The 15,060-nt window shown below is 39.3% G+C and overlaps 1 protein-coding gene and 1 pseudogene across 3 annotated transcripts in view; both read left to right on the forward strand.

Annotated features, from left to right (window-relative positions):
* The window catches only part of GRID2 (glutamate ionotropic receptor delta type subunit 2), a 1,466,011-nt gene that overhangs the window by 913,241 nt on the left and 537,710 nt on the right, over positions 1–15,060 (forward strand). The gene's annotated exons all lie outside the window — the stretch shown is intronic.
* Positions 9,952–12,424, forward strand: LOC140623527 (DNA replication licensing factor MCM4 pseudogene; annotated as a pseudogene).

The raw sequence follows: 15,060 nt of genomic DNA on the forward strand, positions 1-15,060 counted from the left end.
AGGTCAGAAAGCCCTTACTTACTTGCTGGGAAATTGTATGCAAGTATGAAGTTAGTGGTTGAAATATATTAAATTGCCTTGGTTATACCATTAGGATTAGAGATACTCAAATTATTTTGGTACCAGTCACAAAGTACAAATAGTTGTGGTTTTCTTTTTCTTTAATATCCACCATCAACTGAAAAAAATAAATTCAAGTCTTCACTGTGTTTTGATTACATGATACATGGTAAGATACTAGAGGAGATGATCTTTAATTTATCCTATAATAAAGATATAATTCATAAACAGCTAATATTTGGCAGCATTCATGAACTATTTGAGATATTTGGTGCATTCTTCTTCTTCACTGTCAGTGTGGTGTTTAGCCTGGCTGTGACCCGCTTTGGCTGAGCTACATGTTCCGTTCCCGGGAGGCACTTTATGCTGTTTAGCTCCTCTCAATGGTATAAACATTCTGCAGTTTATTAGCCTCTTTGTCATGTCATCCTTGCTGGCATTTTCCGTTTGTCTCACACAGCTTCTTGGATTTAAAATGAAATGATTAATAAAACAAACAAATTTCTCCTGTACCCTTTACACAAAGAAGACAGACATTTGGAAGTTTATGCTCCTTATTTTACCCATCCTTTTTCTCTCTGATGTGTTCACCTTTCTCTCCTGAAACAAAAAGAGAAGCAGGCAAATGAAATATGAATGTATTTAGAAAAGCCAGAGAAAAATTTAAAAATTTATCCTTAGAAGTTAACTAGATGTACAAAAAGACTAGACGTGGAAGAAAGAAATGTTGCAAATGGAGAATAGCCTGGATCTTTCTCTTGATATGTTTCCTATTTTTAAAAGAATCACTTTAATGAGAATTTAGGCTCTTATCAACAGAAGTGCTTGAGAATTAAATGCATTGAATATATTGGCAGAGTAAGATATTCCAACTAACAAATGAATAAGTCAAATCTAAACTCAAAGTGTTGCCAAGATCTCCCTATCTGCCTATGTAGAGATTTGGCAGGTTTGAATCCAAGGGAAGTTGTTGAACATGATTCTGAGCCTGCCAATTTATTAATTTGTGGTTTGGCTAAGATGCTGGAACCTGAATATATTCATTCTTCTGAAGGTTTCTCACAAATACAGGATAATAGTTTGGGAGGTTGTTTAGGAGATACTTATTTAGTGAAAGTATTAGTGGGAGGGAAAGAGAGATACCATAATATGTAGGTGGTTCTCATGGAACAATTCAATATACAAAATGATAAAAAGTTGCAGTTGGAAAATGTATAATCAAAACAATAACTTAATATAATAATTGTGACATTTACTTGGGGGCAAATATTTATATATTTGTCCAAGTAAGCTTTCAGTCCAGTAACACTTTTTAAAGGAATATATCCATTCTATGTATTTAGAGACTAAGTTTGAATGATGTATATCATTGCATATATTCAGTTTCCTAATTTTTTTTTAAAGATTTTATTTATTTATTCACAATAGACATAGAGAGAGAGAGAGAGTGAGGCAGAGGGAGAAGCAGACTCCATGCCAGGAGCCTGACGCGGGACTCGATCCCGGGACTCCAGGATCACGCCCTGGGCCAAAGGCAGGCGCCAAACCACTGAGCCACCCAGAGATCCCCAGTTTCCTAATTTTTTAAGTAAACTCTGGGCCCAATGTGGGGCTTGAACTCATAATCCCAAGACCAAGAATCACATGCTCAATTTCATTATTTTTTGTCTCACATTTCAAATTTACTTTTTAAAAAATGGAGTTATTTTTTGCTCAACTGTATCATATGAATACATATAATACATATGCCTCATATAAATGTCTCATATGCCTCATATGAATGTTTTGGTCATCCCATTCAGATATCAAGGTTGTTAATACTATACACACCAAGAAAGTTTGAAAGAAAGATTACTACTCATATAGGATCTGTCAGGAGAGTAGAGTGGGCTCAGGGATGTCCAGGCTGGCCTTGGCCAAGCAGTGAGAGTGGGCCAGGTCTTCCTAGTGGCTAGGAGGTGGGACTGGAAAACATTATGTTTACTTGGGCTAGAGATTTTCAAGGCTTATATTTCCTACTGCTGTCAGGGAAGGGGGTATAGGATGAAAATTTTTTAACAACATGCCCAGATGGGCGGCTAATGAGGAAAAGGAAGCCCAAGGTATAGAAAGAAATCAACAGCTATATTTCTTACTGGTATCAGAGAAGGAGGTGCAGGATGAGCTTTCTTGATCAACATGTCCAGATGTGGTATCAAAGGGTCAAGGGAGACCAAGCTTAGAAACAAAGCAGCAACCAAACATCACAAATGAGGTCAGGCTCTTTATTACAATGGGAACATTCTAGTGATAAAAATTTTAATTACATTCAAGTAACCAAATTTGTAATTCAAATTTAATTACATTCAAGTAACCAGCGCATGTCTATATTAAGGGCATGCTATATATACTTTGCAAAGCTTATGGGTTCCTGTAAGGAGACAAGTGAAAGAATGAGGGTCTGTCCTTTAATTAATTTATAGACTTTTTAAGGGGGTGAGACAAAAAAGTTAAGCAATGCAGTTAACATAAGTACTGCAAATGTCTGGTACATTTATATGGGGGAAGGTGGTGGTTTCCAGGACACTGTTGTATTGAAGCTCTACTATGTATTTTATGAAGTGGTAAAGTAGGTACTTCCACATTTCTTTTAAAGAAAAAGCAGTCAATTCTCAAATGTTTATTTCTCTCAGGTATTATCATAACCCCCAAGCCATTGCTCTTTATATGAATTTTATAGATTATCTTTGAGAGAATTATAATTTTTAAAATATTAAATCTTCTTATCCATGGATATGGTATCTATCCATATACTCATATTTTTATTGCCCTCAGTAAAGACTGGTGTCCTTAATACATATTGTCATTGTATTTATTCCTAAAATTTTATGGAGTTTTAATTATGCATGTCTGTGTGTGTGCATGTATGTACCCACTGTCATGAATCGAATTTATTTCCCCTCTGCTTTCAAACTAGATATTGTAAGGCAGTTGATGCTTGATATATTTTGTGATTGACTTGATCAAGTCTTGAAGCTTGACTACTGATTCTCACTTCTTTCTTTCTTTCTTTCTTTCTTTCTTTCTTTCTTTCTTTCTTTTTCTTTCTTTCTTTCTTTTTTTTTGTATATATTTTTTGGACTTTGATTTGCCAACATATAGTATAACACCCAGTGCTCATCCTGTCAACTCCCCCCTCATGCCCGTCACCCAGTCACCCCATCCCCCTGCCCATCTCCCCTTCTACCACCTTTGTTTATTTCCCAGGGTTAGGAGTCTCTCATGCTCTGTCACCCTCTCTTATATTTCCCACTCATTTTCTCTCCTTTCTCCTTTAATCCCTTTCACTATTTTTATATTCTCCGAATGAGTGAAACCATGTATGTTTGTCCTTCTCTGATTGACTTACTTCACTCAGCATGATACCCTCCAGTTCTATCCACATTGAAGCAAAAGGTGAGTTTTTTTTGTTTATGATGGCTGAGTAATATTCCATTGCATAAATAGACCACATCTTCTTTATCTATTCAGCTTTCAATGGACACTGAGGCTCCGTCCACAGTTTGGCTATCGTGGACATTGCTGCTGAGGTGTTCCGGCATTTCAATGCATCTGTATCTTTGGGGCAAATCCCCAGTAGTGCAATTGCTGGGTCATAGGGTAGCTCTATTTTTAACTCTTTGAGGAACCTCCACACAGTTTTCCAGAGTGGCCGCACCAGTAAACATTCCCAACAGTGCAAGAGGATTCCCTTCTCTCCACATCCTCTCCAACATTTGTTGTTTCCTGTCTTGTTAATTTTCACCATTCTCACTGGTGTGAGGTGGTATCTCATTGTGGTTTTGATTTGTATTCCTCTGATGGCAAGTGATGCGGAGTTTTTTCTCATGTGCTTGTTGGCTATGTGTGTCTTCTTTGGTGAAATTTCTGTTCATGTCTTTTGCCCATTTCATGATTGGATTTTTTGTTTCTTTGCTGTTGAGTTTAATAAGTTCTTTATAGATCTTGGAAACTAGCCCTTTATCTGATACGTCATTTGCAAATATCTTCTCCCATTCTGTAGGTTGTCTTTGAGTTTTGTTGACTGTTTCTCTTGCTGTGCAGAAGCTTTTTATCGTGATTAAGTCCCAATAGTTCATTTTTGCTTTTGTTTCCCTTGCCTTCATAGATGTATCTTGCAAGAAGTTGCTGTGGCCAAGCTCAAAAAGGGTGTTGCCTGTGTTCTCCTCTAGGACTTTGATGGATTCTAGTCTCACATTTAGATCTTTCATCCATTTTGAGTTTATCTTTGTGTATGGTGCAAGAGAGTGGTCTAGGTTCATTCTTCTGCACGTGGATGTCCAATTTTCCCAGCACCATTTATTAAAGAAACTGTCCTTTTTCCAGTGGATAGTCTTTCCTGCTTTGTCAAATATTAGTTGACCATGGAGTTGAAGGCCCATTTCTGGGTTCTCTCTTCTGTTCCATTTATCTACGTGTCTGTTTTTGTGCCAGTACCACACTGTCTTGAAGATAACAGTTTTGTATTACAGCTTGAAATCCAGCATTGTGATGCCCCCGGCTCTGATTTTCTTACTCAATATTCCCCTGGCTATTCAGGGTCTTTTCTGATTCCACACAAATCTTAAGATTATTTGTTCCAACTCTCTGAAGAAAGTCCATGGTATTTTGATAGGGATTGCACTGAATGTGTAAATTGCCCTGAGTAGCATTGACATTTTCACAATATTAATTCCTCCAATCCATGAGCATGGAATATTTTTCCATCTCTTTGTGTCTTCCTCAATTTCTTTCAGAAGTGTTCTGTAGTTTTTAGGGTATAGATCTTTTACTTCTTTGTTTAAGTTTCTTCCTAAGTATCTTATGTTTTGGGGTGCAATTGTAAGTGGGATTGATTCCTTAATTTCTCTTTCTTCAGTCTTATTGTTAGTGTATAGAAATGCCAGTAATTCTTGGGCATTGATTTTGTATCCTGCCACACTGCCGAACTGCTGTATGAGTTCTAGCAATCTTGGGGTGGAGTCTTTTGGGTTTTCTATGTACAGTATCATGTCATATGTGAAGAGGGAGGGTTTGACTACTTCTTTGCCAATTTGAATGTCTTTTATTTCTTTTTGTTGCCTGATTGCTGTGGCTAGGACTTCTAGTTCTATGTTGAGTAGCACTGGTGAGAGTGGACATCACTGTCATTTTCCTGTTCTTAGGGGAAAGGCTCCCAGTGTTTCCCCATTGAGAATGATATTTGCTGTGGGCTTTTTGTAGATGACTTTTAAGATGCTGAGAAATGTTCCCTCTATCCCTACACTCTGTAGAGTTTCGATCAGGAATGGATGCTGTATTTTGTCAAATGCTTTCTCTGCATCTATTGAGAGGATCATATAGTTCTTGTTTTTTCTCCTGTTGATATGATCTTTCACGTTGATTGTTTTACAAATGTTGAACCAGCCTTGCATCCCAAGGATAAATCCCACTTGGTCATGGTGAATAATCTTCTTAATGTACTGTTGGATCTTGTTGGCTAGTATCTTGTTGAGAATTTTTGCATCTGTGTTCATCAGGGAGATTGGTCTATAATTCTCCTTTTTGGTGGGGGTCTTTGTCTGGTTTTGGAATTAAGGTGATGCTGGCATTATAAAACGAGTTTGGAAGTACTCCATCTCTTTCTATCTTTCTGAACAGCTTTAGTAAAATGGTTGTATCTTCATTTTCATTAGTTTTCATGAATTTTTTTATTTTATTTATTTATTTATTATTTATTTATTTATTTATTTTTATTTATTTTTTATTTTTTTAAAGACTAACAGCTGCTCTTTATTGTGTGCTATGTGGCAGGTGCTTCATGTACACTTCCTTCCTTGATTCTTTTTTTTTTTAAGATTTTATTTATTTATTCATGAGAAGACACAGAGAGAGAGAGAGAGATTGGCAGAGACACAGGCAGAGGGAGAAGCAGGCTCCCTATAGGGAGCCTGATGTGGGACTCGATCCAGGGTCTCCAGGATCACACCCTGGGCTGGAGGCGGCATTAAACTGCTGAGCCACCGGGGTGCCCTCATGAATCTTTTTAATTCTTCTCTGATTTCCTTGTTGACCCATTCATATTTTATCAGGATGCTCTTTAACCTCTGCATGTTTGAGTTTCTTCCAAATCTCTTCTTGTTATTGAGTTCTAGTTTCAAAGTATTATGGTCTGAAAATATGCAGGGGACAATCCCAATCTTTTGGTGTCAGTTGAGACCTGATTTGTGACCCATTATGTGGTCTATTCTGGAGAAAGTTCCATGTGCACTTGAGAAGAATGGGTATTCAGTTGCGTTTTGATGGAAAGTTCTGTATATATTTGTGAAATCCATCTGGTCCAGTGTATCATTTAAAGCTCTTATTTCTTTGGAGATGTTGTGCTTAGAATATCTGTCACTTGCAGAAAGTGCCACGTCGAAGTCTCCTACTATTAGTGTATTATTATCTAAGTATGTCTTTACTTTGGTTATTAATTGATATACTTGGCAGTTCCCACATTAGGGGCATAAATATTCATGTTGATATGTCCTCTTGTTGGATAGACCCTTTAAGTATGATACAGTGGCCCTCTTCATCTCTTACTACAGTCTTTGGGATAAACTTTAATTTATCTGATATGAGGATTGTTACCCCAGGTTTCTTTTGAGGACCATTTGAATGGTAAATTGTTCTCCAACCTTTCATTTTCAAGCTGTCCTTAGGTCTAAAATGAGTCTCTTGTGGACAGTGAATAGATGGGTCTTGCTTTTATATCCAGGCTGAAACCCTGCATCTTTTGATGGGATTTTTTAGCCCATTCACATTCAGAGTTACTATTAAAAGATATGAGTTTAGTGTCATCCTAATACCTATTCAGTCCCTGTCTTTGTGGATTATTTCTTTGGGCGTCCTCTTTCTTTTATAGGGTCCCCCTTAATATTTCTTGCAGAGCTGGTTTGGTGGTCACGTATTCTTTCAGCTTCTGCCTATCTTGGAAGCTCTTTATGTCTCCTTCTAATCTGAATGACAGCCTTAGTGCATAAAGTATTCTTGGTTGCATGTTCTTCTCATTTAGGACCCTGAATATATCCTGCCAGCCCTTTCTGGCCTGCCAGGTCTCTGTGGATAGGTCTGCTGTGAATCTAATATTTCTTCCCATATAAGTTAGGGATCTCTTGTCTCTTGCTGCTTTAAGGATTTTCTGCTTATCTTTGGAATTTGCAAATTCCACTATTAAATTTCGAAGTGTTAGTTTTTATTGATTTTGAGGGGGGGGTACCTCTCTATCTCCTGGATCTGAATGCCTGTTTCCCTCCCCAAATTAGGGAAGTTCTCAGCTATGATTTGTTCAAATATGCTTTCTGGCCTTCTCTCCCTCTCTGGAACCCCAATTATACATAGATTTTTCCTTCTGAGGTTATCATGTATTTCCCTTAACCTTTCCTCATGGTCTTTTAATTGTTTTTCTCTTTTTTCCTCAGCTTCCTTCCTTGCCATCAACTTGTCTTTGTCACTCACTCTTTCTTCTACCTCATAAACCCTTGTCGTTATGACCTCGTTTGGACTGCATCTCCTTTAATTGATTTTTAATTTTGGCCTGATTAGATCTAAATTCTGCAGTCATGAAGTCTCTTGATTCCTTTATCCTTCTTTTCCAGAGCCACGAGTAGCTTTATAATTGTGCTTCTGAATTGGCTTTCTGACATCGAATTGTAATCCAAATTCTGTAACTCTGTGACAGAGAGTACTGTTTCTGATTCTTTCTTTAGTGTTGAGTTCTTCTTTCTAGTCATTTTGCTTAGTTCAGAGTGGCTGTATGAGTGGGCTTAGTCAAGAATATCAACCACAACCTAAGTAAATTTCACCCTAGATGATTCTGCCAAGGTCAGAGACCAGAAATTGAAAACAAAGATCAGAACAATATAAAACAGAAGGACCACTAAAGTGAAAAACAAATTTTAAAACAAAGTAGTAAAAAATAAAAAGCCAAGAATTCCAGTGAAGAAGAGGGGGGAAAAAAGGAGAAAAGAAAAACAAAGGGGGAGGCTACAGGGAGATGGTGGTCATGACGAAGTTGTAGTGGAGGGAGAATATAGTCTCCCTGAGGAGTTCTAGAGGGTGATCCTCTTGTTTCTGTGTGTATTAAGTTCTGTATGTTAGAAGATGCTCAGTACGAAATTTATATAAACTATAAATACTTGTAGAAGGCCCCAACATTGACCACCAAAACATAAATGAGATAAAAGAGGGGGGCAGAATGGGAATGAAGAGAGTATAATCTCCCAGAATGAACCAGTATGGTAATCCACTTGGTTCTGGGTGCATGCTGGTCATGTTTTAGAAGGTATTAACTTCTGCCATTGTAGAACAGAATGAGGCGGGGAAAACAAACAAACAAACAAACAAACAAAAAACACAAAGCAAAAAAACATATCTTGTATATCTCCCAAAATTAAGTTGAGTATGTTGAAGGAAATCTAGAAGTGGAAAATATATCTAGGACCTCTAATTGTAGAAATATGAAAGTCAAAAAGGAAGAATCTTAAAAATAAAGAGGTGTAAAAAATTGTAGTTAAGGCAGGAAAAGAGAAAAAAAAAGGAAATTTACAGTTGATATAAAAACGAGTTGTACTAGAAAAAGGAAGAAAAAAAAAATAGGAGGGGTACCCTCTGGTTCTATATACTGTAAATCCTCTACTTCCCCTGGAGCTTTCCAGAGCTGCTTGGTCAAGAACTTGCTCTTCCCCTGTCCTTCCAGCAGGTCTTCTGGGGGAGGGGCCTGCTGGGCTGATTGTCAGGTGTGTGCTCCTGGGGGAGATGCCCTGCCCCCTGCCAGGTGCACATCTCAGTGGGAGCTGTTTACCCCGTGAGGTCCCTGTTCCCTGGCGGCCCCCCTCCGTCCCCCGCACAGGGTGACACCAGGAGGAACAACACTGGCGGTGGCCAGGTCTCCAGCCCTGGAGTCAGCTCCCGCAGTAACTACCACAGCTCTCAGTCCGCAGGGGCCTGGATGCTCTGGGGGCGGGGGGCGCCGACCTGCACAGCTTGGGGGTGCCCAGAGACAGAAGTGTCCTCACTGTCCTGTACCCTCCCCACCTCCACCTGTCCCGGGGGAGCTCAGGATCCCGGCTGTGCCCCTGGGAGCCCTGGGGTCCGGGGCCTGCTCTCCTGGAATCGCGCTCCTGGCCCGCGGCTCCCGAAGGCAGCAGGGCGCAGCCCCCTCCGCCCGGAGCCCCCGCCTGACCCCCGGCTTCTCCCCGAGGCCCCGCTGGGCGCTCCAGCCCTTTACCGAGCTCGGCCGTGGGGTGTGGGGCGCTCTCCCCCGGGCGCACCTCCCCTGTTAGTGACCCCGGGAGCCGGGAGGCCCCACCGCCCCTCCTCGGTTCTGCCCCAGTTCCCTGCTCAGCGCCTTTCCGTCCGGGAAGAATCTGGTGCAGATTTTTAAAGCTCCTGCTTCTCCGGGGCTGGGGTCTCCGGTCCGGAGGCTTCCCCGCCGCCCCCCGCCCCCCGCCCCCCGCCTTAGCCCGGCTCCTCGCGGGGCCCCTCCCCCCTTGATTCTTTTTTATTTTATTTTTTTCCGCCTTCCTATAAAGGCGGAAAAACAAAAACCCTTCTCTCTGTAGCATTCCAGCTCTTCTCTCTTTAAATCTCAGGTTGAATTCATAGGTTTTCAGGATGTTTTGAAAGTTATCCAGGTAAGTTGGTGGGGACAGGTAAGGTGAGGACCCCTACTCCTCCACCTGTTCCCCCTATTCTCACTTCTTTCTTCATAGTTTATTCTCTTGTCTTTATCAAGTGGGCATTGATATTATCCTCAAGCAAAATTAACATTACCATCTAACTATAATACTTTATATATTTTTAAAACGTTAGAAACTTCAAAATAAACTTTTTTAGGGGCTGTGTGGGAACATGACCTGTCAGTACACCCGGGAACCCTGTGTACCTCAGGAGTGGCCATCTTTCCCTGTTCCAGGCGGGGTTTCCAAGCCATCTCCATCTCAGAGATGTAGCGGTGAGGCTTCCATCTCTACAGAAGAGCTGTAGTAGATGCCAACCTGGCCTAGAGCTGACTTGCAGGACTCGTGCCATGCGGGAACATTATTTTCCAGCTCTCCCCTGATGCATTCTTCAACTCTTCACCTCGATTTAATGTTGATTCACCACTGACATATGGTACTTACATACGGCTCTTGGGTAAAGGGAACCTGAAGCTATGATGTTAGTGGCACACCCATGAGCCAGAGGCCATGGGGTCTGCATGGAAGGGTCTGTAGGTGAATTTGCAGGATGGGCCAACAACAGATGATACAGTGCCCAGTGAGCAGTCCCTAGGCCAAAATCTTGTGATTTGAGCAACATATATAAATATGGCAATGTCCAAAGAAAATTTGGGAGGTTTTCTTAAATGTTTTATTGACCCTCTGGCTAAAGAAGACAATATTGCCATACATATTGCTGGACATTTGTGTATGTAGTGATGGGTGATTAATAGTATTGGGGAGCCATTTTAAAGTGTAAACTGTGAATAAAATCATTTGACAAAAATCTGTATAGACAGCTCATCTACCACCCACAAGTAGTTATCTCAACTTTTAACATGGCTGTCAATGAGCTTTTCTTTGACCGTTTACTGGACTCAATCATAGAACATCAGATTTAAGTAGGACTGTTCAGGGTATTGAAAACTAATTACTGGAGAAACCTGAATTTGTAAGACACTGACCAGTCTATCACCACCAGTGGTATGTTGTTTAGGATGTCCCAGCTGCTTCCTTCCAGAGAAGCAGAAGTCCTTCTTGCAATGCCAAGTGTGCACTCACACTGCCTTAATGGAAATGGACCATGGCTAAATCCCTGAGCCCTGTGTGACCCACAAGTACTCAGTGTTCTCAGACAAGCACATGATCAAACTTCAAGAGTCTTCTGAAAATATGCCTGCAAGGCAGATGCTTCACACTGTCATCCTTTACTCACAATGTTCTTGTTGACAAGGTTCAACCTGGGGACAGAGTAAACATTACAGACATCTATTGAGCTGTTCTTACTGAGTCAATTCAAGAGTGAGTAATGTGAAGTCTGTCTACAAAACCCACATTGATGGCATTTATTATCAGAAAATGGATGCAGAACATTTGTGTAAAGAAACAGATGAAGATATAGAATGAAAACTTTTTTCAGAGAAGCATGTGGTATTGCTTAAGGAGCTTTACAGAAAACAGGGCATTTATGAGAGGATTGCTTCAGCCTCAGCACCAAGCATGTAAGAACATGAAGGTTTAAAAAAAGAGAATCTTGCTTCAGCTCTTGCTTGGGAAGAGGAAAGATTTTAGTCATATGGGAAGGGACAGATTTTGTGCTGAGAACAGCATCCTGATATGTGGTGACCCTAGGATCAGTAAGTCCCAGTTTCTGCAGTATATCCACAACTCGGTCTCCTGGGACTAGCTTAATAGTGTATGTAGCAAAAGACCCTGTGATGAGGCAGATGGTCATGAAAGCCAGTGCCTTTGTCCTAAGTGACAGTGGCATGTGCTGTATTGATAAGTTTGAGAAGATGAATGAAAATATAAGGTCAGCATTGCACAAAGTCATGGTACAGCTAACTCTATCCAAAGGCTGGGATTATTTGTCATCTCCATGCGTGCACCTGTATCCTGGCAGCAGCAAATTCTATTGAGTCTCAATGGAATCCTAAAAGAGCAATCATTGGTAATATTCAGCTACTTCACAAGTTATTATCAAAGTTTAATTTGATTTTCCTCATGCTGGACTCTCGGGATGAAGCTAATGCAGGCATCTGGTTCATCACCTCATGGCTCTGTACTACCAGAGCAATGAGCAAGTAGAGAAGTGGTTCAAACATGGCGGTACTGAAGAACTACATTGCTTATGCTTATGCTTATTTATGCTTATGCTTATTGCTGTGCTCACAGCACAGTCATGTCTTGGCTGAGCCAGGAAGCCAGCCAGGCTCTCATCCAGGCTTATGCAGAGTTAAGGAAGATCAGAAGATCAATAGTAGCTGAGGTTTCTACATACTCCTTCCTGACAGCTGAAATTGTTAATTTGCTTTGCAGAACCCCTGGATGGACACTATATATAAATATAAATATAAATATAAATAGTATAAATATAAATATATATATTTACCACAGGAATGAGTACCATCTCTCCGAAATGGAGATAAGAGTTAGCAGAAGCACTGAAAGAACTTATTTTATGTAAGGGCAAAACATCGGCTCTAAAACACTTACAACTTTTTGAAGATATTCAGGGAAAATCTGACATAGCTATTACCAAAGATATGTTTGAAGAACCACTGAGTGCTTTGGCTGATGATGACATCTTGACAGTGACTGGAAAAACTGTTTGCTTTCTCTGAATCTTTTGTGAGTGGTGCTGTGTGTTCTGCTTGTCTGCATTTGGGCATTGCACTTGCTTCCATATATGTTTGGCATATAGGCCAATCAGCTGCTGCTGCTGCCATCAACAGAAATAGATTCTTAAAATCATTATCTGGTTCCATAAATTTTTTTTTTAACTTGGGTTCAATTTTCTTAGGAAAGTGTATGTTTTTGTAAAGTGTTTATTTTCATCCCCCTACATTTTAAGTAAAAATATGGTACCAATTGACATTGTATAATTGTATATGGTAGAAATTATTTGCTTGCAATGCCTTTTATTTTTTAGCACCAAGGCTTTTAATCCTTACATATATACAGATAGCAAGATGCCAGTATGCCAGTGTTTTTTGAAGATGGCAGTCTGGGTCACGTTTTTTTTTTTTTTTTTCCTACAAAACTTTCTAATAGTAAGCATCTATATCCTTGGGGTTTTTATGAAATAAGACTTAACCAGAGCCTTTCTCCTGTTATAGCACTGAAACATTAATTCCTTCTAGAGGTTGGTTCTCATGGCTACTCTAAGATCAGAAATTAATGTTTGGAAATTATTGGGTTCTAGGTTAATGTCTGCCACTTTGTGCTACTACACAAAACTTTTTTTTCCCTAAATAAATGATAGAAAGAATTTAAAAAATAATGAAATAAAAACTTTTCTTGGCTAACTGCTTTAGCTTCCACTTCTAAACTTGTATAATTTTGATGATAAATAGCATCTTTAATAAATATGCTGCAAGTGTTTTTGCTATTAAGTATTGTGAAGGTATTATTTGAAAAGAGATGTTTTAATTAGGTAAAGAATACATCTTTCTATTTTTGTTTTACTATTTTTGTACTTCTAAAGAAATTATTAGTAATCGATATTGTTTTAGAATAGCAAAGTAAAATAAAGTTAGTCCTTCCCCACTTTTAGGGTGGAGAAAACTGAGCCTCAGAAAAATTAAATGACTTATTAAGGGTTAATTACAAAGCAAGTTAGTTTTAATACCAAGTTGTTTGGCTTCCAACACTATGTTCTGTTTATCATACTATTTACTTTTTTCCTTGTTCATAGTAGTAGTTTTGTTAACTACTGTCAAAATCATTTGGCTAAAGAAAATACACACACCAAGAAATCAAAGGTATAAGTGCCATGTGTAAATATTATATAAACAATGTCTTAGTTTCAATGTGGCTTTTTCAAATGCCTTGAATTTGGAGCGTGCTTTGATGAGTCTGCAAGATGGCTATTCTAAAGGCATAGACTGTAGTTTTAAAAGCGCCTGTGGCAAAAAGTTTATTAGCACACATATGCATTCTTTAGTATATTATGAAAACCTATATTTAATTGTAGTATATATTTTGGTAAGAAGTTTTCATGTTGTACAATTTAAATTTGTTGATGTTACATGCCCTAGAGAAGGATTGCAAGGCTTTTAAACTAAATAATAAGTAAAACAAAAAGCTGAGCTGCTCTGGAAAAGAGTGGGAGAGGATCTCCATAGATGGACTCCTACTACAATTAACTTCTTAAAACCACAGTTTGAACACCACTTTCCTGGGACATTTAGAAATCAGTTTAATCCATACAGATCTACTGTCTTTCTTAGATTGTGGAATAATATTACACCCAGGCAATGTGGGCAGAGTATTTTTATTTGCAGACTTGTTCTAAAATTAAATGGCAATCATTTTCTTTTTTTTTTCTTATTGTTAATTTTGAAACAGCTTCCAAGAGTACGCTCTGTTCATTCATGTATTTATCACACTTTTAACAGGTATTTATCACGTGCCTCCAGTGTGGAATGTATTACTCAAACTCTTTTATGTGACTACCCAAAAACAAATTTAGAGCCTAGTAGTCAATATTGGCATTATTATACAAAAAGCTATACTCTAAGGTGAGATACAAAAAAAGTCCCCAAGTGTAGTAAAAACAGAAACTGTGGAATATTAGAAAGAGTGTACTGTGTGGTGGTCCATACTCAGATCCCCATTTCTCAGCCGAGGTGCTCTTTCCCGGGAAGGTATACATAGCTAAGCCTCTGTCCAGGAACTGCCCTGCGCAGCAGAGAGCTGCTCTACCTTCTTCCTGAAATGGCATGCACCCAGTAACTGGTCACTGCAAAGTGGTCTGAGTCCCTTGCCTCCAATTGCGATAACTCCAGATGGCATAAGCTGAGCCATTGCTATATTTCCATCCCTGTTTCACCTCTCCCTTTCCAGCCCCTCTTCTCACACTCTCTTGCAGGCGCTTTTCTTAGGAGCACTTCATCCAGCACACAAACAAATCCCCGTTTCAGAGCTATTTCCTTGGGAACCTGACCCAAAACAGAGAAAACACATTGAAAAAAAATTGTATGAAATTGATAGCATAATAATGGGAACTTGAAAATTATATGGTTTAAGACATGTAAAGCTAGGGAGAAGAGGACATTTCAGGTGGTGGGAGACTCTAGATGCCACATCGATTGGAATAAATCATGTGGGCAATGACATTAATTTATCAGACTGCAGGAAACACATGGAGAGAATAGTCTAGACTGGAAAGAGATTGAGGAACTTACTTTGTAGGTTAATAAAAGACCCTAAAGAATTTTTGAGCATGGATATGACAAAATGAGAACTGAGTTTTAGG

The sequence above is a fragment of the Canis lupus genome, chromosome 33, assembly GCF_048164855.1.
Source record: "Canis lupus baileyi chromosome 33, mCanLup2.hap1, whole genome shotgun sequence".
NCBI classification, from domain to species: Eukaryota; Metazoa; Chordata; class Mammalia; order Carnivora; family Canidae; genus Canis; species Canis lupus.